The following is a 24,861-nucleotide window of genomic DNA, read 5'->3' on the forward strand; positions in this document are numbered from 1 at the left end:
AGTTGGTTAAGCATCTGTTTGGCTCAGGTCATGATCTCTCCACCTGTGAGTTTGAGCCCCACGTCAGGCTCTGTGCTGACAGCTTGGGGCCTGGAGGCTGCTTCAAGTTCTGCGTCTCCCTCTCTCTCTGCCCCTCCCCCATTCATGCTCTGTCTCTCTCTGTCCCAAAAAAAATAAAGAAAAAACGTTGAAAAAAAATTAAAAAAAAAAAAAAATCAAAATAATAAACATTAAAAAAATAAAAAAAAATAAGTGGCTCTTGGCTTAGTAGAGTCCTGGCACCCCTCCTTCCTAATAAGCAGGATGTTTGGTGAGGACTACTCAGGCCCATGTCTTCTGTAAACATTCTTCTCTCTTCAGGTTTGATAGTTTCCTCTTTATTTGCCAATCAGCAGCTAGTTCTCATCCATGTTGCCTGTAGATTTTTCACAATGGTGACAGGTACACAGTTAACAACGTATAGAGCCTGTCCGGTGCATCTGCTTCCTCGTTACGGACAACTGCACATGAGTCAGGTATGGAACATTCCTTATTCCTTTGGCCCAGACAGCTTTGTTGAGCCTGTGTCAATGCGCACATCTGGACTTCCCATCTCCTTTATGGCAAGTTTCTCGATCTCTTTCAATGCATGAGGGCCATGGTTCTTGAAACCCACCCCATGGACGTGCTTGTGAATGTTGATAGTGAATTCTCTGGTCACTACCTCGCTGATGGGAGAATAGCCCTTCTCGCCACCCTTCCTTGTGGGAGCCATTCTGCTGGGCCCAGGTTGGAAAGCTCACTTCAACAATTAAAAAAAAAATTTTTTTTTTAATGTGTACTTATTTTTGAGAGAGTGAGTGTGAGTGAGGAAGGGGCAGAGAGAGAAGGAGACACAGAATCTGAAGCAGGCTCCAGGCTCTGAGCTGTCAGCACAGAGCCCGATGTGGGCTCAAACTCACGAGCTCTGAGATCATGACCTGAGCTGAAGTCAGATGTGTAACTGACTGAGCCACCCAGGTGCCCCTGAGGAAATCTTTTGAAAACATTTTCACACAGACTGGCCTGATGGCTTTCACTGAAGTGAGAAACAGTCAATTATTCATTCAACTAGTTAGGAGATGGTTACTAGTGGTGCTGGTTGGGGCCCTCCAAGAATTGGGCACTGAGATGGGATGAAATGAGAAAGATTTATTAGGGATATGCCTGAGGGGAAGGTGAGAGGGGACCAGAGGAGACTGTGAGAGTCATTCTGAGGCACAGGTCTCGTGCCAGTGGGGGAGGGGAAGGGAAAGTTGGGTGGAGGCATCCTAGATCCCTGTGCAGTTGAAGGAAGTCTGGCAAGGCTGTTGGGAGTCCCCAGTCAAAGTCACCTGTCAGAGGAGCCTGTATCTCCCTGGAACAGACCTGCCTCGGTGTCCCTGCTCTGCTTTGCCTTTGGCCAGGAGAAGCCCAGGGCAGGTGTGGCCTCTGCACAACACAGTGAAGGGCTGAAGGCAGAGCTCTGAGAGGCGCAGTTCCAGTGAAATGATCAAGTGGGTTTCACATTTAGAATGATTCTTGGGAGATTTTGAAAAAAAAATTTTTTTAAGTTTATTTATTTATTTTGAGAGAGAGAGAGAGAGCACATGTGCACATGAGCTGGGGAGGGGCAGAGAGAGAGAGGGAGAGAGAGAATCCCAAGCAGGTTCAACGTTGTCAGTTTAGAGCATAACGTGGGGCTCGAACTCAGGAACCGTGAGATCATGACCTGAGCTGAAGTCGGACGCTTAACTGACTAAGCCACCCAGGTGACCCTGGGGAGATTTGTGAAAAAGAAATTCTGCTAGGAAGATCTTTTGCCATTTCCTGTTAGAAGTCTTCCTCCCTATTGGATGTTTACGCTGGAGAACACTGACTTATCACACGGCTGGCTTGGCAACTCCTCATCTTCTAAGATGCCTGGGGTCTGGGGGCAGCTGTGTGTGAACCCCCTGGATCAGAATGGAAGGTTGTAACTCCACCAACCGTAACCCTCGCACCATGTTCACCGAGTGCCTATCATATTGGGGATGTGATGACTACAGAATGGCTCCATTCTGATCATGTCATTTACCCGAGGGTGCGAGGGGCAGGGTCAGAACTGGAAAGCAGGGTTCCCGACTCCCAATCCAGTACCTCATTCAGTATCATTGGATGACACTTCATTTCCTCCTTCCTTTCTCATTGTTTGGGGTTGGTTTGTTCCCCTGCAGACTTTAACCTGCCTTGTGACTTCACCCCAGCACCCATGTGTCTAGGAAGAATGCTTGCTGGTAGTGTAGTGGGAGGGCTCTGTTTATATCATGTCACCTCATCTCGGTACCTGGCTTCACTGTTTCCTACTTGTTAGAATCCTGACCCCTTTCTCCCTGGCCTCAGTGTCCTTTCTTGGTTCCCACCGTGAACCTTGAGTTACACTGGGCTCTCTTCCCTTGCCTCAGAGTCCCACTGGGCAGGTCGACCAGGAGCTGTCTCCACACTAGCTGGGCCTGGGGCCTGCCCCCTCCTTGTGCTAAGGGACCCATCCAGGAAGGTTGGGGCTTGTGGCTTGGCCACGTATGGAGGGGAGAATCGTGGATGTGCATGAACAGGCTTTTGAGTTCAGTGGTCCTCAGATGCCTTCCAACCCAGAACCCGTGTACCTCTAGAGCTCTATTCATAGCAGGAATATACACTTCCACATGGCACTGAACTAAGTTAGAGAAAATGCATTGACTGTGGACAGGGTTGGGAGTAGTTGATTAATTAGGGCCTATCTCATGCATCCCAGCACACTTCACTGCTCCTGCTGTTGCTGGACATTAGCATTCCACTGTTGCAGAGCTTTAAATAGTACCCGTTCCCCTGAAGGGAAACTTCAAGGTCTGTTTATTTGCTAAGGGCTAAGATTTTCCCCAGGGGATAAAGTGCTAGACTGTCAGCTAGACCCCGGGAGACTGTGTTTACACAGTCCTTGCTTTGGCCAGGCCAGGTAAGGCTTAAGTCTGGAAAGTGTATGTGGCAATGGCAGGACTCCATGTGTGCAGAGACTTTTGACACTCAGCCCTTCACTTCATCGTAAATCCATCTTGAGTGGTTGGCAGGGCAGATGCTGTTATCCCCATTTTGCATGAAAAGCATCATGCTTTCAGCGAACACGTTTTGGGTACTTACTAAGGTTTTCTTAATATTTACTGAGTGCTCACTACATCCCAGGCACAGGCCACTTGCTGTCTCATCCAACGTCCAAAGTCACCCAGTGACACAGCTGCTACGGCTAACCCCATCAGGCGGATGCAGAAATGGAAGCCCAGAGAGGCGATGAGATTTACCCAGGACACGAGTGAATGGCAGAACTGAGGTCTGAGTTGTGCAGTCCGCCTCCAGGCCCTGGGCTGTTCAGCTGCACTGACAAGCATTCTGTTCAGTAGGGGAGCCAATGAGTACTCAGTTACAGCTGAGGAAGGCCCCGAGGGAGAGGTAGCATGTGCCATGAGAAAATAAAAGAGGGCTCCCAACTTGGCGTGGGGAGAAGGAAGGCTTCCCCGAGGATGTAACATTTAAATGCAGGCTCAAAAGAGGAGTGGGGGCAAGATGGGGGTGGGGGAAGGTGGGAGAGAGGCCAGGCAAAGGCCCAGGCAAAGGCCGAGGGGAGACCAGGACCTGCCCCCAAGGACCTGGAAGAGCCTGCTCTCTTTGCTGAGTGAGCAGCGTGGGGCAGCGGATGGAAACGAGGTGAAGGAGGTCGGCAGAGGTAGGATTTTGCAGTCCACACTGAAGACTGGACTTGGTCTAAGAGCATTGGGAACCAGCTGAAGGCGGGGTGAGGGCTTCTCAGAGCACACTGTGGCTGGGAGCAGAGAGGATGGAGGCACAGAGTGGGGCCCGGGATTGGCAGACTCGTACAGTTACAGTCCTGCTGGGGAAAGAGTGGAGATGGGGAGAAATGGGTGAGCTTGGTGAGCTTTGGGAGGGAGGGTTTGTGCTGACACACACTCACGGACTCTCCGTGAGCACTGGCAAGAAGGACGGATTGTAATGCAACATTTATACGAAGCGCTCCTTCAACAATGAAGCCAGTCCTAAAATCATTCATTTTTTTTTTTATCTGCGAACAGTATTAAATTAGGACAGGAATGAAAGGTGGGATGGGGTGAGACCTTGCCTATGGGAATCGTCCCTTCTGGTTGCCATCATTTCTTCCAAAGGAAGGGGACAAACTCTTCCACACCTGGAGAGGACTTAGAACTATTCCTCATGAGGGGTCAAAGGATCCTGGAGGTGTTTGAAGGACACAGCAAAAAGGGAAGATTTCTTTTTTTTTTTTTTTTTTTAATTTTTTTTTTTTTAACGTTTATTTATTTTTGAGACAGAGAGAGACAGAGCATGAACAGGGGAGGGGCAGAGAGAGAGGGAGACACAGAATCTGAAACAGACTCCAGGCTCTGAGCTGTCAGCACAGAGCCTGACGCGGGGCTCGAACCCACGGACTGCGAGATCGTGACCTGAGCTGAAGTCGGCCGCTTAACCGACTGAGCCACCCAGGCGCCCCAAAAGGGAAGATTTCTAACTGTGTGTCCGCGTGTGTGTTTCCGAGTCTGTGTGTGTCTGCACTTGAAGCCAGTCTGCAAAATCGGATCACAAAACTCCTGTGAGAAGTGCCAGGCAGTGTTTCTAGGTAGTTGGCATAGCCCCTATGAAAGGAAATAAATTCAGCTGCTTACATGCACTTAAAAGATGTGCTTAAAAATATGTACCTGAATTTACTGGATGTTTTGCCATTGGGTAGCTATAACCTGCTCTAAATTTTGTTCCAACCTGGCCCCCACAGGTTGCTCTGTCCTCCAGCTGTTGTTATATGCTGACTAATGATAAAGTGGGTCACTCGTTATAATTTTCCCGTAGCCTCATGTTTGTGGTTGTTTTGAGCCCTTCCTTCCAAGTGGTAAAAGATCATTGGTTGCAGTTCCTCGAACTCTCCTTCCTCCATCCCTCCTTTCCTTGTGTAGCAATAGCAGCTGTAGAATAAGCCTGGAGTAGCACACCCTGCTAGGAGATGCTACCAGGTGCAAACAAAACATTATTAACACCCAAGTTTGAGGCATTTGATTCTGGAAAGTAACTACCTATTTGATACACCAGAAAGGGAGGCAAGGCATTTGACTTGAAAGAAAATAACAATGTGAGTCAGCGTCTCTGTTAGAAGCTCTTGCCTCTTGAATGGTATTGTCTTCATGCCTGAGAGCAACTAATCCATTAGACAACTGAAGGTCGCCTTGACCTTCACTGCATTAGAGCATCAGATAGAACCCAGTGAGGCCCAAAGATGAGCAAATAGAGCACGAAGCCCGTAGAGCCTGCCCAGATGCCTGAAAACATTTTTTTGAAAGACTCCTTCATTGTGAAGTTTCTCCAAGAAATTTGATCTGCTCAGTTCCTTAATAAATCACCCTGTACTTTCTCAGTGGACAACGTGGACAATATTTACTTGATTTGAATAAATAACTACCAACGTGCATAAGGAAGCTTCTCTTCAAAGTGCATCAATTGATTAATGACTTGGGCAAGAATCACTTCACGGCTCTTTGCTGCATTATTAGTCATTTTGTAATAATGGCTTTTTGTCACTTTAAAATGCAATTTTCTTTATAACTCAGTTATGGTCGCGTGTGTTTGGAAAGGTTAGCTGGTGACTGTGTGATTATACTCACCCTGTGACCATTTGGTGACTTTGGCTTTGCAGGAAAAATTTACAAAACTTTTGGACAGCATGCCCTTGAAGAGCAGTGCCCGGTGATACGCAGAGCTATAGGGCTGGGTGAGCCCGTAGATCTTTTCCTGCACAAGCCCCTGAAGTTGTGGAGGAGGAAACCGAGGTACGGGGGTGATATGAGGGCTGCCCTCCCCAAATCGGCCCAAGTTTCTCAGTTGCCTCCGCTGTGCCTCTACTGTGCTAAGTGCTGGGGAAACACATGGTTTTAGTCTCAGGCTCACCCTCTACTAGGGGAGATAAGAGCTGGCAACAGGCAAACATTTAAAGACAGCATATGGCAACATATCAAATGTGAGCAAATGGGGCCCCGACTAATGTAATGCGCTGTGCTTTAGAGCCATGCTGCACATCACGGTCACTCGGTAGGCCAGGTTGGAAACAGAGCAAGTGTTGAGGCAGAGCAGAACTGTGAGAGCATCATCCCGGGGGACAGTGGAAAGCAGGCCATACGCAGCTTCAGTCTAGGTCGTGTATGGCAGGAGTGCCGGAGGATCAGAGGGCAGCCCATTGAGCTTAGAACCACGGTGACAGTAAGGAGTAAGGTCAGGAAAGCCAGAGCGTTCCTTCCCCACAGAGCTTCTTTCCTGTTCACTCCGGCAGCGGCAGCGTCTTTCCGAAACGGGGCCGGTACGGCTCGGGAGTTAAGAACCCAGGTTTCAGAGCCAGATGGGCTTGAACCCTGTCATGGTTTAACTTTGAGCAAGTTGTGTCACTTAAGTTTCATTTCTGTAACTGTAAAATGAGAATAATAGTGACTGCCTCATATAATTTTGTGAAGATCAATTGAGATAATGCATGAAAGTAAAGCACACAGCACAGTCTGACATAGAGCTATGCTTATTATAAGGATCTATTATTAATATACCCAAATCAACTATGCTGTTAGCGCAGTTGCCGATAGCAACGAGAGAGAGAGAGAGAGAGAGAGAGAGAGAGAGTATATGTTTCCATTTACTGTACTGTGGCTATTTTAGCCATCGAGGAGAGACCTGGATTATGGAATCCAATTGGTTGTACAATGAACAGCTCTTTAAATGGCCAAAACAACAAATGGTGTTAAGGTGGAAACACAAAGAACGGTTCATTTGTAAGTGGCCCTCTAAGTAGTCTGTTAGGGGTTTACCTGTTTCTTTTTTTAGACTACATTTCCCAGAGTCCCTCACAGGTAGGTGCAGATCATGTGACAGGCTATCAGCCAATAAGATGTGGGAAGGAAGATGTACTCTACTTCCAGGTTGAACAAAACACGGTATGATCCCCCCACTCTCTCCACTCTTCCTTCTTCCATGGTCTCGTGTTCCAGATGGTAAAGCTACTAAATGGAAAGATCACATATCCCTGAGTCACTGCTTGTAATAGAGCCAAGGAAGGGAGTTTCCCAGACTTTACTGAACATTGCATGAGCCCGAATAAATTTTCACTATGTTAAACCTCTGAGATCTGGGGAACATTGTAAAAACTAGTTTTAATTACATTTACTTGCAAACTGGCCAAATGGAACCATTCGAAAGCAAAAAATAGAAAGATAACAAAAATGTTCCCTCCCAAATCATTCAAAAGCCATGTTTAATATCACTTTTATTAATAAAATGTACAAGCCATATTTAACTTGGCAAAAAAATTGTTATATTGTTAGATTGTTTCTTTTTGAATTTTCTGTTATCCAAAAACTATTATTTATTATTATTTTTTAAAAATAATGCTCTAAAGGTGGCATTCTGACTCCGGTCCAAGAGCTGGGTATATGCTTAATTGTTGCCAGAAAATGTGCTTCATCATATGCTGCTAGGTGGGAAAAAAAATCGTGTTTCCAAAAAGTAATGATTGATCCCACACAAAAAAATTACATTGTCAATAGTGATGTCTCTCATGGTGGTGGGGTTGATAGCCAAGTAATTCTTTTCCATATGCTTTATTATATTTTCTAAATCTTCCACAAGAAGCATGTATAAATTGTAAACAAAAAGATAAAAAGCCATTTAAAAAGGGTTCTTTAAAATTTATTTTATTCTTTTAAGCCCTTCATCCTTTTAAGCATCAGTAACCCCTGAAATTACTAGAAAAGGGAAAACAAAACAATAACAAAAACAGATTATTCACATAATAGATTTTGGCAGCAAAACCTGTGAAGGACAGAGATTTGAAGGAATAGGCTCTGGTGAGCTAATCATGTCATTACTGCAAGTTTTGGGGAGGAAACACACATGTGAGCTGGTGGTGCTGGGGGCATGTTCAAAAGGTTCTTACGCTGAAACAGCAGAAAAACCAGAACCTTGGCTGGAAATACTTAACATTTGCTTTGGAGAAGCAACAGTGAGGAAAAGTTCCCAATAAGAAAGACACTTCTGGGGCCATTTCTTTAAGAGCCCTATAGCGGGCCTGTCATTCGAAGGGTCAGCCCACTCTGCCTACCACCGCCCCACGTCCTCGCGTGATCTGCCCTTATGTCTGTGTTGTGGGGGGTCATTAGTGAGGGGGCAGCCCCTCCATCTTCCTTAGGTTCTGGTAGAATTAAGATGGGAGATCAGAAGACATCAGATCCTTTTTTTTTTTTTTTTTATAGTCGGACATTTTATTTTTTAAAATTAAATCCAAGTTGATTAACATATAGTGTAATAATAATTTCAGAACTAGAATTTAGTAATTCATCACTTACATGTAGCACCCAGTGCTCATCCCAACAAGTGCCCTCCATAATGCCCCTCACCCCTTTAGCCCTTCCCCCCCACCCAACACCCCGCCAGTAACCCTCAGTTTGTTCTCTGTATTTAAGAGTCTCTTATGGCTTATCTCCCTCTCTGTTTTTGTATTATTTTTGCTTCCCTTCCCTTATATTCATCTGTTTTATTTCCTAAATTTCACATATGAGTGAAATTATCTATTGGAAGACATCAGATGCTTTTTTCAGCATTCCTCAGTACTCTACCTTTCCAAATTCAGTTTCATGAGTCCTCGTAAGATTGCCCCCTTGATTACAGAAATCATAGAAATAGGATTTGAAAGAGCATGCACTTGTAGTTAGAAGATCTGAATTCTCTCACCTGCTTTTGGTGTGACTTTAATCAAGGTTTTTAATCTTTCATTTAAAAAGATGACAAGAACAAATTTGTCAACCACGCATTTGTCTGTGAGAAAGAAGACACAGGTGCGCCTTGTATTTCAACTGGGGAAGCATGATTTACATCAACTCAGCATTTAGGCCAAACTAAAACTGAAAAGTTTGGAAATCTGGAGTCGACTTATTTTTTTTTTTTTTTAAGAGACAGGGAGAGAGAGAGAGGGAGCACAGGTGGGGGAGGGGCAGAGAGAGGGAGACACAGAATCTCAAGCAGCCTCTGCAACATCAGTGCAGAGCCCAATGCAGGGCTTGAACTCAAACCATGAGATCATAACCTGAGCCGAGATGAAGAGTCAGACACTTAATCGACTGTGCCACCCAGGCGCCCCAACCTGGAGAATGTTTAAAGCTGAAGGGTCCCTAGAGATCATGTAGTCCAACACCCGCCTCCTCTTTCACTTCCAACTGCGCTGTTAGAGGTGAGGGAAATGAGGCTCGGAGAAGTAAGGGGAATGTGCTTGCTTGGCCTCACAGCTGGTTGGTGTCAGAGCCAGGCTCTGGGTCCTTTCTGTGGTGTCTCGTCCCCTCCCATGGGACTAAGTCCTCGTGGGAGGACCAAGACTTCTCCTGTGACGCTGCCTTGTCTCAGAGCCAATGAAGGTCCAATCGCTGCCCCGAAGGGCCCCAGGGTCTTGTGAGCCTGCAGCAGGTGCAGGTGGCTGGGAGGCGGGTAGTCAGAGCAACCTGAAGAGATAGGCCTTTTCCACTGGACCTGACTCCTTAATAGCTTGACTCTCTAGACCCAGCTTAGGTTTGGCTTTCTCCTACCTCATTTTTATCGAACTGAAGCTGGGCCACACCTGAGAGAGTGTTGAATTCAGTACACAGTTGCAAAACCATTCATGAGCATTTGCTACGGGCCAGGCGCCATGTTAGGCCTGATGACCCACCCGCGCTTTCTCATCTGATCTTTATAAAACCTCTGCACGTCACTAACATTTGACAAGACTCAAGCTCAGATGGCCCTCTAGACGTTCCTTCTTAGATTAAACTCAGAGTGCCATAGTCAATCCTGTCAATAGATTGGAGCTTGGGGTTGTCTTCCCCACTGATGTGATTTAAATGATGAGGTAACACAAGAGGTGGTGGCGGGGTTTTGGCGGGCAAACCTCCAGCTTCTCTGTGCATTGCAGTTGTTGTTCAGTGCTATGTTAGGCATAGCAAAAGAAGCATGTCTCCATATGCCACCCACAAAACACAGGTTTTATATTCTGTGGCTTCAGGATGAAGGGGAAGAATAGAATAGTTCTGGGAAGTTCCTTTCTCCATTGACATCTGCTTTCAGTGTGGCGTTTCTCAAGGTACACGGCTGCAGGTGCGATGTGTGATGTTTTCTGCAGAAGCGTATACTCCCATAACCCGGAATATGTCTCTTGCTAGCCTTGGAGCTGAACCTCTCTTGCTACCCTGATGCTGAACCCCAAATCCTCATATTTCCTTCTTTTGCCTTACATATTGAAAAGAGAATGATGTTAGAATGGGTCTCACCTCCAAAACCATCTTAACCTTCAGAGAGCTATCACATTACTGAAGCACTCAGAATATATTTCCTAGACTATTTATTTGCAGTGAACCATTGATGGTCAGTCATCCAGTGCCTTTCTTCATATTTTTGCTAACTTTTTGTTACCTATTTGTGCCTGCCAATGAATACTCAAACTCCTCTCTTTTGTAGTGACCCAGAATTGTCGAAGGTAGATGCTAAATAACTATTTTTAGTGGGGTTAAACAGTGATCTTCCATGGCTATCCATTTACTTCTTAACTTGGATTAGATTTAGGAACATTAGAATCGATGGTGAAGATGGTTTCATCTCATTTCCCAAACCCACTTCCCAGTATTGTGTATATGAGAAAGTCTCAGAGGTTGTGAGCTGCCTGGGGAGCCCAACACATGGGTGGGAGCGCTGGGTCATGACTCTTCAGCCCAGTGCTCTCCCTGCTACAAAGTGCTGCCTCCAGGTATCTCATGGGCAACTTCCACTTTGCTTTCTGGAGGAAACCAGTTTCCATAAAAGAAGTTCAACTACTCTAGGGTGGCCATGCCATGAGAAGCCCAACGCTGCCATCTGGAGAGTCCACATGGAGAACTGAAGCCCCTGGCTGTTAGTCTCAGTGGGTCTCAGCTGCCAGCCAAGACCAACTTGCCAACTATTGGAGTAAGCCGTCTTCGAAGTGGACACTCCAACTCCAGTCAACCTACCCCAACTGGCTGCACATGGAACGGAGGCAAGCTATGCCTACACAGCCTGCTGAGATTGCAGAATCTTGAACAATAAATGGTAGTGCTGTCTTGGGCTATGAAGTCTTGAGATGACTTTTTAGGTGGAGATAGGTAACCAAAATAGTAGGGCAAAGGCAAAGGGCTGGCCTGTGGCTTGGAGATGTGAAGCTAGGGGGTCTAAAAGCAAGCTCCAGCGCGAAAGCTTAGGAATCCAGGGATAGACCACAGCACTGAATTCAAAACTGGCCAAGAGACATAACACAGAACCTCAGGGAGGGTCTGTATCAGAAATGACACAAAGCAGAAGAACAGGGGACAGGGCCAAGGAGAGGATGCCTGAGGATGGTAAATGAAGCAAGTCAGGGTTTTTTTCCAAGGGTCAGACCAAGAAGAATTTTTAAGGTTTTTTTTTTTTTTTTTGTAATCTTTTATAGGAATTGTTCAAAGAATATGACTAAATCAAGTACAAAAGAAAACATTTCTGAAATATCTGTAATTTTCCCAGGGCCTGGAAGCAGGTGTACATTCCAGACTCAGTGGCAGGGTCAAGAGCTGTCTGAGATACAACACAGGTGAACCTCTGCGAAGCCTTGTTCATGCTGGGTAGGTTCCCAGAAAGTCTTAATGAAAGAGGCAGAACAGGTGAGCAGGACACACTGTAGTGAGTTGTTTATACAGTAAATTAGAAATGGGTCTAATTTCTTGCAAGGGCCAATATAGGCCCAGTCTTTTTGTTATCTTCATAAAGGTTGGAGTTAAAGAACGCCTCTAGGAACTGTTACATAAATACATACTCAGGAGGCACCCTACTCACGTGAAGTTTCTAATACTAAAAAGTTACTAAAAAACAAGTAAGCATCACCTTTTCCAGATTTTTATCTTAGTTGTATTTATTTCCAATGGTGTGTGCTATGTGGTACGTTAACATAGTTAATACTTGATGTACTATCACCTTAAAGAAGTTGGATTTACTATTCTGCCCACCCCTTGCTTCAATCACACAGTTTACCAGTGTTTAAATATCACCTGTCTGCATTTCTCTGTTACTTAAGAATGTGGAACGGTTCTAGTGTCTCAACAAAAGCTATGCTGAGGGTGTTTGTCCCGTTGGTTTTTTTTTTTAGAGAGAGAGAGAGAGAGAAAGGACATGCATGTGTGTGGGAGGGGGTGGGGGAGGGGCTGGTAGAGGGAGAGAGAGACAATATTCAGCAGGCTCCATGCCCAGGGCAGAGCATGACATGGGGCTTGTTCCCATGACTCTAAGATCATGACCCTAGCCTAAATCAAGAGTCAGACACTTAACCGACTGTGCCACTCAGGCGCCCCTGCCCCATTCTTTAACAGAGCCAAACCTAAGCTAAATCATGGAATGTTCCAAGGGTGTTTCCTGTATCTGCACCCTTCTTGATAATGTGTTGCTTCCTTCCCCAAGGGAGATGGGAACGTCACAGCCCCCAATAAATAGCGCCAGTCCTCCTGTGCCCACCGAAGCACGTGATCCTTCTCAGATCCTTCATGCTCCTCACCCAACCCTTCCTCTGGAACACTAACTCATCCTGATGATGACATGTTATGCGATATGTAAGTTTTTGAGTAATTTTTGACATGGTGAAATGCTCACAATATCCTGTATTTTTAAAAGGATACAAACTCACATCCTATCCACAGTATTAAAAAACGTAATAGGGGTAGACATTTCATTATTTTAATGATTGGCAATAATGTTTCTTCCAGGGGGTACACTACTCTTGCTTTAGAAAATAACTTGATGTGGGGCCCCTGGTGGCTCAGTTGGTTAAGTGTCCGACTTCGGCTTGGGTCATGATCTCATGGTTTGTGAGTTCGGCCTGCGTCGGGCTCTGCACTGACAGTGCGAGTCTACTTGGGATTTTGGCTCTCCTTTCTTTGCCCCTCCTCCGTGTGTGCGCGCGCGTGCCCGCACGTGTACTCTCTCTCTCAAAAAAAAAAAAAAAAAAAAAAAGGAACTTGATGTAAGCCCTTGAGTTAGAAGAGAAGACTCAGGGGTTGGAGAGGGGGCAGGAGCCTAAACAAGAGCAGGAAGTGGCTACAGTGCTCTGCATGAGGCCAGGAGCAAAGAAAGAGGGCAAGGGAGGTATTCCCGGACCGAGGACAGCAGGGCAAATAGTGGCTGGTGGGAATTCTCTGGCAGAAGGAATGGCCAATGGACACTGTAAGAAAGGCCTGGAAAATGCCTCATTTGAAGCTGCTTGCTGCAATACATACTTCTTGTCCCTCGTCTTCAGCTTACCCCAGGCACAAGTGTCTCATGTGAGCGGGGTTGTGTGTGTGCATGTGTGCGTTGCGGTGGGGGTAGATCTGGTAAAGAGTGGAGATAGCATTTTTGGAGGGAGAATCTGGAACTAAGGACTGACTATGTAAAAGCCAACTCCTCATCTGTCTGCAGAAATCTGGGGGATTTCTTCAAGTTGTGGAATGGAGTTTGCATCCATTTATTTAGGTCTCAAGATGTATAATTATTTAGCTGGATAGGAGAATCAAATGTTCAGATTAGTTATCTCATGCTGGGGGTAATTTTCCTCATTAGAGTTTTCTACAATGAGCATTTATTATTATGATGAGAAAATACTCTTTTTAAAAGTGTACTCAATTCTGAGCCTCTCTGGTTTTAGCCATCAAGTTGGGAAGGATTTAACAAATCAATCTCATAGTGACCGCTAATGACTAATCATGAATGAGGCAATGTGTGCAGGGGCATGCGTATTTTAGCAGAGGGCTCCTGGAGACTCTAATTCTATAAAACAGAGGAACATCGTTTCAACCAGAGTAAGAAAAACATGATTCAAACCACTCAGCTCCATATTCTGCCTATGTAAAGATTAATTTTTCCCTTTAGCTAAAAATGTGGATAAGCATTGGAATTTGAAGGAGGGGAATTATATTTCATGGAGACGTTTGAGAAGAGAAAAAGAGCTCCCCAAGGCATACAGACACTTTTACCTGTGAAAATCCTGGCTCTGTTTGACAGAAATGGCACTAATATTTCTAGTGGGTCTTGAGCTATCATGAATTGTTTTGTTTTGGAACTTTTTTTTTTTTTATTAGACATTGGAAACATTACTTTTTTTCCCATCCAGTGTGGATACAACCCCAAATAGGGTGAAGCCCAGAATTTGTGGATGTATGTTTCATGGGAGGGAGGGGTCATTTTTATGTTCCCCAGTCCTTGTAGGACTCAAGGCAAAGCCTGAGACTTAGAAAAAGATATAATAATGACTAAGTATAGCTACTATTAGTGTTTGCAATGTGATAGCGCTTGTTCTAAATATTTTATTTTCTTACCCATTTTCATTTTGAAAGTTCTAACTCTCTTAGAAGTCACTCAATTAATGGAAGGGATGAATGAAGAAAACGGAGGAGAGAGACAGAGAGGGAAGGAGACAGGGTGTTCCTGTGTGGAGGTTGGTCTAGTCTCTTAAGTACTTTTCTTTTCCCTTGTTGAGATATAGTAGAGGCCAGTAATTACTTCAGAATTCGTTTGGGGACCCCTTGAAAATGAACGACAGAGATTCTCCATCACGTGAAAAAGGAATTGGACTCCTGGCACCCCCATTCCTACCTACACATTAGCTGGATCATTTGGGGTCTCCCTTGCATTTAGCTTCAGCTTGGAAGCTATCCGCTGAGAGGCAGGGCGGCTGAGCGGATCCCAAGAAGAGGCTGTGCCCGCCGCGCGACACAAGAGGGCAGTATTTCAACAGGCCTGAGCTTTCCGACGCATCGCGAGCTGTGCTCGCATTATCTCCAGCAAAAAGCCTGTTGGACTGATTATTTCAGCTCAAGAATTTTAGAGTCCAGGGGAGGATGCATTTTAATGACTCCAGGGAACGGATCAAATTAAACACATTATCCCGGATTTTCTTCCCTCGCCTGCTCTCACCCGCCTTCTCCGCGACGTCTGTCGGCGCAGCGTGGGCCCCAGCCGCGTGCCCCGGATCAGCCCCTCTGCAGAGCCGCAGCCCGTGCTAAAAAACGTAGGGCCTCCGCAGCTTGTCTTGGCGCAGATCCTCCAAGGTCACCTTCCAGCAGAATAAACTTAGGAACTGTAGGAAGTTGTGTGCCCGGCCACCAGGTCTGCAGCTGTGCGGAGAAAACAAACCCAGACCCCAAAGCTGGCACAGGCTACAGGGGGCGACACACTGTTCTTTACATATAGTATCTATAATTCCCCAAGAGCCAGCAAGAATAGTAGTATTGTCTTGTGGTAGATGAGGAAACAGGTTAAAAAAACGTTTTCAAGGTCATGAAACTAGTAAGTGCTGAGCTGGGACTCACTCCAGAATGTCTGGTCCCAAAGCCTGGAGCATGCATAGTATCTCCCCAGAGCTAAGTCCCATTTCTCTTACCCCTGTAAGTATCCTGTGACACTTGGCCGGAACATGAGGTCACACATCAAAAGCTTCCATGGTTGGGGTGATGGTGTTGGTGTAGAGGGTCAGGCTGCTTTGTGCATCTTGAGTGTGAACTTCCAAGTTCTATTTATCCTCTGTCCTATGCAGCTCTTGGAATCATCTGGCATTTAATGGGTGCTCACTGCTGCACAGGACAACTTAATTGGATTTAATTAAATTCTTGGCCCCTTGGGTTATTTGGCAGATTTGACAGATTTACTCATGATTTGAAAGAAGTTTGTTTCTGTCTCACCTTTATATAGAAGTTCTTTCTGTGGAGCTTCTTGTTAAAACACTCTCAGAAACCCACAAGTAAGTCTTGTAATTGCTTTCTCAGCTTTCTTCTCACTGATAAGATATGAGTGATTTTTTTTTTAAAAGGCAGCACTAACTAATCAATCAAAACAAACAACTGTAATCTGATTTTAGAGCAATCTGCATGATAAGAGTTGGCCAAGGAGAAATAATTTCCTATCCCGGTGGGATAACATGCAAATGAAATTTCAACTACAGGCTCCCTCACCTCACAGAATGTCAGAGAAGGAGGTGCCAAGCAGAACGTGTTTATGAATGGGAAAGCCAGTGGTGTTATATTTTCTCTTTAGGTTATTCTCAATCTCGTTTTCATAAGGAACAAAACAGCTCTAAACATTTCTAAATATTTCACTCCATATGGCCCAAATCCTAAACTTAAAAATATCTACCCACTGCCCACAGAAAGGTTTTTAAAAGAGAAATAATTGATTTTATTGGACAATTTCCTCAGGAAAATTTTTCCAGGGGTAAAAATCTGGGCTGCCCTCTCAGCAGTGGAGCTGTGTTTACACAAAGGCTGGGCAGTTATTATATTAGCCATGTCATGGACAATAATTGCACTTGGTGGAAAGCTGGACCAGAGGACCCCCTAAGGAAGGTTCTGCTGACTCCTTACAAAATCCTTGTAAATGAAGCACATGAGTGGTGATTGCCCTTTAATCGTTGAAAAAAAATTTTTTTTTTAACTTAAAAAATTTTTTTATTGTTTATTTATTTTTGAGAGAGAGAGACAGAGTGCCAGCAGGGGAGGAGCAGAGAAAAAGGGAGACACAGAATCAGAAGCAGGCTCCAGGCTCTGAGCTGTCAGCAAGAGCCCAACGTGGGGCTCAAACTCACAAACAGTGAGAACATGATCTGAGCCGAAGTTGGACACTCAACCGACTGAGCCACCCAGGTGCCTCTGCCTTTGACCTTAATAAAATTCATTATATTATCTTGTGAAGAGCCAGGACCAGTGACCAGTGACCTCCTCCACTGTGTCAGAGGGCTCATCCACCTTCCCCAGACCCACTTTCCGACTCCTGCAAGCCAGAACTGGCCACAGGCTGTGAATAAATACTTCAGAGAAGAACGAGGGAAAACTACAGTCGTTAAAAATGGGTCACCACTAAGAGAAATGGGTTAGGACACAGTAGATGTACCTAAAATGAGCAAGCTCTATAGCTGTTCTTACTATCTTGAAAACCAGCTGGTACATGACAGATGCAATTGTATCAGCTCAAATCCTATAATTCTTTCTTTCAGCGGTGAGCCTAAATGCTGTCCCTCCAGCAAGGGAATGGCGAGGCTGATACACACCGCTCCTCCGAGGCCTGCAGACCCCTGCAAGTTTGTGGTCGCCGCTGGATGAGGGGAGCAGCTGACCCCCACACAGAACAGCGCCATCATCTTTCCCCTTGCCTGTTTGACCAATATTTCTTCAGTGTCGACTATGTGCCAGGCAAGGTGCTTGGGATATGGCAGTGACAAGGAAGATGAGAGCTTATATTCTAGTGGAGGAGACAGACAGCAAAAGAATGAATACATTAGAAAATAATAGCAATAATTGCTATGAAGAAAATAAAACATGAAGGTGGGAAAGTGAGGTCTGGTAACTTCTTGAGGATGGCTGGTGAGAGAGGCCTCTTGGAGGGGTGGCCTGAAGGTTGAGGAAAAGCCAGCCAGGTACAAGTCTGGGCAAGAACATTCCAGGCACAGGAAACAGCAGGTTGGAAGACAAAAAGGAGGAAAGCTTGGTGTGCTTGAGAAACATAAAGACCAGTGTCCTGCATGAGGGAGATGGTGGTATGACATCAGGTCAGAGGGAGAGGCAGCTGTACTAGAACTCGAGAGTGGTTGAATCCTGACCCCCGTCTTGGACTGTGTAGATCCAGCCCCAGTCGTATGGATAAAGGACATATCTGGACAGCCACATCTGCTGAACCTACTGCTTGATTTGAACCTTTCACGGTACTATTAGGATCCAGCCATAATTACTGTTGGCAGGAATGCCCCACATTCTCTCAGAACGATCCCTCACGTGCAAGCCTTGAATCTGAAAAGTCAGCTGGGGGAAAGAACCACTCGTGTCCTCCATCAACTTTGAAAACCCCTCCAGCATCCCTTTTCTCTGATTGTAAGTGCAAGGTTGCCAGTGATTTTTCCCATTAGATCTCTGAAACCCGTGTAAGGGTTTTCCTCAGAGTCCCATCAAAACAGCACTCTTTGCCGATGTGAACAATTTTAAAGCATCATGATATTACATAGCTCACTAAAGAACGGCCCAGAAGGGGAATGACATCGATGGCTGGGGTTTTAGTAGCTCCCGTAGCCTCAAGCCACACAGGGCTCCACTCCCCAGGACAGGTGTTTTTCTCCCCTGACTTTTCTATATTACACTTATATCCTATGTATAAAGGTAGGTGGAAAATTCTTAGTTTCGGAAAATCACTTTGAATGGAAACAGAAGGTATTTGAAGAGAGTCCCACTGGGGCTGGTGCTTCGAGAGAAAGGTCTTCAGACACCAGTGACATGTCATCCATTCGTGGAACAAAATGAGGCCCAGACTCCCCCTGCCCCATCCCCCCCCCATCTTCCACGGTGGCACTTTCATTAGAAGAAAGTGTCCTCCCTGCTTTGGCCTCTGCCCGGCGTCCCGGTCTTGCTCCGAGCTGTCCGTTACCTGGTCCTTCCGGGTCACCCCAAGGTGAAGCTCGGCAGCCTGGAAGTTGAATCCCGGCCATGCTTCTGACAAGCTGTGTGCCTTGGACACACTTCCAGCCATAGGGCTTTCATTCCTAAAGCCTCCTGACTTACTTCACTACCAGTGCTGTGGTTTGACAAGACTTGGACGGTTAATGGCCATCCTGGTATTCGATGGCTGTACTGGGTCGGGCGTTTGGAGCGATTATGAGACCTGTGTGGTGCAGTGTAGGCAAACCCGTGTGCTGACCTAGAATCCTGTGTATTACTCTTTGCGCTGTTCCTACTTTTCTGTGTCTGCAGGCTTCTCCCGCGTTGTCAGAGCATCCAGATAGAAAGAGAAAGAAATGGTTAATAATATTTGTGTTTGTCTGCTTCCCCCCACTTTTTTTTTTTTTTTAAAGAATCCCTTATTTAAAAAAACCTTTTTAAAAATGTCTTCATGTATTTTGAGAGAGAGAGAGAGGGAGAGCACGTGGGTGGGGCAGAGTGCCGGAGAGAGAATCCTGAGCAGGCTCTGCCCCATCAGCGCAGAGCCGGATGTGGGGCTTGAACTCAGGAACTGCGAGATCACGACGTGAGCTGAAATCAAAAGTCAACAGAATGAGCCACCCATTCTGTTTTTGTTTTCTTTTGTCTGATTTCCAAACTGGGTTATGGGGATTCGTAAAGGAAGCTCCTGAGGGGAGCAAAACATAGTATGTGCCATCAGAGAGATTAATAATAGCTGGAGGGAGAGGTTGACACCATGTCTTCCTCCCCAGGAAAGAGTATGAAGGTCATCCCGGGTGAGGATAGGAAGCAGAGGTGATCCTGGACCCAACTGTGGAGGCCGCCAGAGGCTACGTGAGAAAGGTTCTGACTTGAGGGGTGGGGGACACAAAATGAGAGCAGTCACTACAGAGAGAGGCAGAGCGCCACACAGCCTCCTGCCCTGCTCGCTGCCTGGGTCTCCCCCAGCAGATGGGCACACACGGAGGCCTGATGTACCTGAGCTTCGACCCACACTGTCCTGTGTGCACCCACCTCTGTCACCGTTCTAGGATACTAGGAAGCTCTTCCCTCACAACATAGAGTGAGGGACCTGAATTTATAGAGAGGGGAGTGTTGTAGAGAACAGCAACAACAACAGCAACAACAACACCCCAAACGGAGACCAGCGTGTTGCCGGCCAGCGGGGAAAATAAACCTTATTACCCACTTTATGGGATCGGTTATGATTGGTATCAGCACAGGAGGGTGACTGAGCTTAAGGAAGTCCAACATCCTTTCCCCCGACGTTTGGAGGACAGTCCAGAAATGCTGAGAGGCAGGTAAGCAGTCCTACTTGGGGAGCCCAAAACAGGACGCTTTGAGTAGCTTTAGGGCTTCGGTGGCATAAACATGGGTCACATCGTTTTCCCTTTAACTTTGGGGCTTATAGGGCTTTGGCGCACCACATGGCTACTTTTTACAGTGATGCAATTATCGTCTGAGGGGTGAGGTTGGGCTGGCAGCTTTAGGCCTTAGATTTTTAGCAAGCAAAGCCCAAGAGGATTTTGACCTAGCAGCTAATGGCAGCTTCATCCACAGGCAAGCAGCTGTTTAAAATTTTTTTTTTTAAATGTGTATTTATTTTTGAGAGAGGGACAGACGGAATGTAAGCAGGGGAGAGCCAGAGAGGAGGAAAACACAGACTCTGAAGCAGGCTCCAGACTCTGAGCTGTCAGCACAGAGCCGGATGCGGGGCTTGAGCTCATGAACTGCAAGATCATGACCTGAGCCGAAGTCGGGTGCTTAACCCACTGAGCCACCCAGGCACCACAAGCAGCTGTTTTTATACAGGCGAGGTGGCAAGTGCCAATCTTACAAAACGCTAGCACTGCCTTGAGCTCAGTAAACAGAGGGAGCTGAGGCAAGGTTGTGATTAGAGGGAAAGAAGAATGTTTTCATATGTCAGCTTTTAGGTCTAGGGAATGGAATAATTTTTTTATTGCTTGGCTGCAAATCTATAGTCCAAGACTTTAAAAAGCAGAGAAGCTATATTTCATGTGCTCTGAAAATCATTTATGTGTGAGGTTCTAGCTTTGAAAGGATGTGCCAGGCATAGATAGGCAGTGCTAGGTCAGCCACACAACTTCTGGTCCTCTTTTATACTATTTTGAAAACCCAACAAGGACTATTTCCAGGGATAGAGAGGGCCATGATATAGTGAGAAAGTGGTCAATCCACTGAGAGGAGATAACTATTCTATATGGATAGGAACCCAATAACAGAGATTCAAAATCCATGAAGCAAATGCTCACCCAGCTAAAAGAAGATTCAAATCCACAATTATGGTTGCAGACTTCAATGCACTTCTCCCAATAAAAGAAAAAATAGAAAATGAAGGAAGATCTAGAAGTCTTGAATAACATTATCAGTAAAGTTGACCTAACTGCTGTTTATAGAGTACATCATTCCAAAACAGCAGAACACACACTCTTTTCAAAACAGAAAAACATGTTTTCAAACATGAAAGTCATCAAGACTCTGAGTCATAAGTCTCCATAAATTTAAAAGCTCAAATTCATATAAGAGCAGTAAATTAGCACACACATTTCTAATTAGGAATTAATTAGAAATCAACAAGAGAAATATCTTTAAAAAATTCCAAGTTAAAAGCATATTTTAAAAATAACATATGGGTCGAAGATATCACAAAAAATTAATGTTTTTAAAGTGAATGAAATTGAAAGCACGATACATCAAAAATTTTGGGATGTATTTAGAGCAGGGTTTAGAGGGAACTTTATGGCATTAAATGCTTTGAATATAAAAAAGAAATATTTCAAATAAAAAACCTAACCTTCCACTGTAAGAAACTAGAAAATGAGAGCAAAATAAATCTAAGGCAAAAAGAAGGAAAGAAACAATAGAGAGAACATTGGAAACCCATAAAATAGGAAATGAACAAACAATAGAGAAAAACAATGAAATCAAAAGCTTCTGTAGACAGAGTAATGGTTCCCCAAAGAAGCCCAAGTCTTAATCTCTGGGACTTGGGAATATGTTACTTTACAGGTAAAAGGGACTTTGCAGATGTGATATTTTAAGGATCTTGAACTGGAGAGATTATTCTGGCTTATTGGGGTGGGTCCAATGTAATCACAAGCATCCTTATTAGAGGGGGCAGGAGGTAATGGTTAGAGAAACAATGGTAGAAGCAAGAAGTTGGACGATGAAGGGGGTGGGTCATGGGCCAAAGAATGCAGGTAGGTTCTAGAAACTGAAAAAGGTGAGAAAGTGCATGTTCCCCTCAGACCCTCCAGAAGGAATAGGCCCTGCCAATACCTTGACTTCAGTTCAGTGAGACTGATTTTGGACTTCTGACTTCCAGAACTGTAAGATAACAAATCTGTGTTGTTTTAAGCCACCAAGTTTGTGGTAATTTATCACAGGAGCAATAGGAAACTAATACAATAATCCTTCGAAAGGTCAATAAAATAGATAAATTTCTAGTCAGACTTAGCAGGAAATCAAGAGAAAAAATGCAAATTACCAAGATCAGACATGAAAAAGGGGATTACTCCAGATATCAAAAGGGTAATAAAATAATGAATGACATATGAATGAAATGGACAATTCTCTTTAAAAGGTACCAAATTACTGTAGTTGAGTCAAGAAGAAATAGATAACCTAAAATGATAAACTATATTTATGAAAGGAATTGAGTTCCTAATTGTAAATCTTACAACAAAAACAGCAACTGCAAGTAAATTCTGGGCCCAGAATTGGCTTCACTGTGAATTTTTACAAATATTTAAAGAAGCTATAACACTAGTTCTGCAGAAATTCTTCCATAAAATGGAATACAAGATGTTACTTCCTGGCTTATTTTAGGGGTCAGCACTATCCTGATGCCAAAATTAGTCAAAAATATTACAAAAGAAGAAAACTACCCATATATAGGTGTAAAAAAATATCAATGCAACTTTGGCAAGTTGCATCCAGTAGTATATAAAAAGGATAATAATGAACAAGTAGGGTTTATCCCAGAAATGCAAGTGTGATTCAATGTTAGAAATAATCAATAATATAAGTCACCATATTAACAGATAAAGAAGACTATCATAGATGCAGATGGACAATTAGAAACTGAAATTTTAAAATATTTACAATAACATTGAAAAACATGAAATAATTAACAAAATATGTGAGAGATCTGTACACTGAAAACTGAAAAATATTGCTGAGAAAAAAAAATTAAAGACCTAAATTAGTAGAGAGATATACCATGTTTATAATGGAAGACTCAATATTGTTTCCCTGCAAATTGATCTATAAGTCCCAAGCAATATCAGTAGGAATTTCTGCAGGGATTTTATAGAAATTGACAAGGTGATTCAAAATTTTGCATGATAATGCTAAGGCCTAGAATAGACAAAACACTTTTGAAAAAGAAGAATAAAGTTGGAGGACTCCCGCTAATTTTAAGACTTTCTATAAAGCTACACGTAATAATGATGGTGGGTGATTGGCATAAGAACAGACATGAATATCAGTGAACCAGAATAGAGTTCAGAAAGAGACTCACACATACATAAGCAATTGATTTTTGACAAAAATACCAAGGTAATTCAATGGAGAAGGAGTAGTTTTTTACACAAATGGTGCCAGAACAGACTATATGGGGGAAAAATACTTTGACTTTCCTCTCACACCATATACAAAAATTAACCTGAAATGAATCCTAGACCGAAATATAAGAGCCAAGCCACAAACTTTCTAGAAAAAAAACTTAGGAAAAAAAATTTGTTGTGACCTTTGGGTAGGCAACAATTCTTTAGACAGGAACTTGAGTGTCAAAATGAAAAACTTCTACTCTTTAAAGGCCTTTTTAAAAAAAATGTTTTTTTAATTTAATTTTTTATTTTCAGAGAGAGAGAGAGAGAGAAGGGGAGGGGCAGAGAGAGAGGGAGAGAGAGAGAGATAATCCCAAGCAGACTCCACGATGTCAGCACAGAGCCCGACTCTGGGCTTGATCCCACAACCCTGGGATCATGACCTGAGCCAAAATCAAGAGTTGGCCCCCAGGCGCCCCAAGGACAGCCTCTTTAAAAAACAGTCTGGCAGTTTCTTAAATAGTTAAATATATACTTACAATATGGCCCAGAAATTCTGCTGCTAGGTGTTTATCCAAGAGAATTAAAAAATGTGTTCATAGAAAGACTCGTATGTGTATATTTATAACACTGTTATTCAAAATTGTCTCAAGCTTGACATTACCTAAATGGCCATTAACTACTGGCAATTGGACAAATTTTGGTACTTCATACTATAATGTTACTCAGGGATAAAATAAGCTGCTACAATACATGCAACAACCTGGATGAATCACAAAAACATATGGTAAAGTGAATAAAGCCACACCTACAAGATGACATACGCCATGATTCATTTATATAATTCTCTAGAAGAAAAGACCAGACCAGTCTAGACCAGTGAATCCTGTGGACTGTGGGTGCAGGGGGGGTCTTGACTTCAAAGAGACACAAAGGAAATTTTTGAGTGGTGATGAGAAATGTTCTATGTTTTGTTGGTCACGGTGGTTACATGACTATACATTTGTCAAACCTCATCAAATTCCTCCTTAAAAATGATGATTTTTTTTTTTTTTTCTTTTCTGGGCCACTACTGCCCAGTGGTTCACAGCTGAAGGTTGTAAGAGAACTATTTACCTTCAAGGTCATTAGACAACTACTTCTGTCCCATGGAAGAGAGCTCACCTGCAGCTACTGAAAGAACCACAGCCCTACCTAAATATGGAGATTCCTCTAGATGGACTCAGAAGGACTCAGAAGAATAAGAAATTAGGGAGGATGGAATTCGGGACTCATTTTCTTTTGGCTTTGAACACAAAGGCAAGATGGTTTGATTTTGGACTTTAATATTCAGGGAATTTGATTTTTTGGAGTTGTAATTTCAACCTGGGAAATTCATGATGGAGAGGGCTTATACCCAAATGGAATTTTTTATTATTAATGTATTATTGGAATATCTTTTTTAATGCTTGTTTGTTTATTTATGTATGCATGCATGTATGTATGTATGCATTTATTTATTTATTTATCTATCTATCTATCTATCTATTTATTTATTTATTTATTTAGAGAGGGAGTGGGGAGGGGCAGAGAGAGAAGAGAGAGAGAATCCCAAGCAGGCTTCACACTATCAGCCTAGCTGCTGACATGGGGCTCGATGCCATGAACCGTGAGATTACCACCTGAGCCCAAATCAAGAGGCAGGAGCTTAACCAACTGAGCCACCCAGGTGCCCCTGGAATATCTTAATGTTGCCATTTAGTTTCACCAAAGAATCT

The sequence above is a fragment of the Panthera onca genome, chromosome B3, assembly GCF_046562875.1.
Source record: "Panthera onca isolate mPanOnc1 chromosome B3, mPanOnc1 haplotype 2, whole genome shotgun sequence".
Taxonomy (NCBI): Eukaryota; Metazoa; Chordata; class Mammalia; order Carnivora; family Felidae; genus Panthera; species Panthera onca.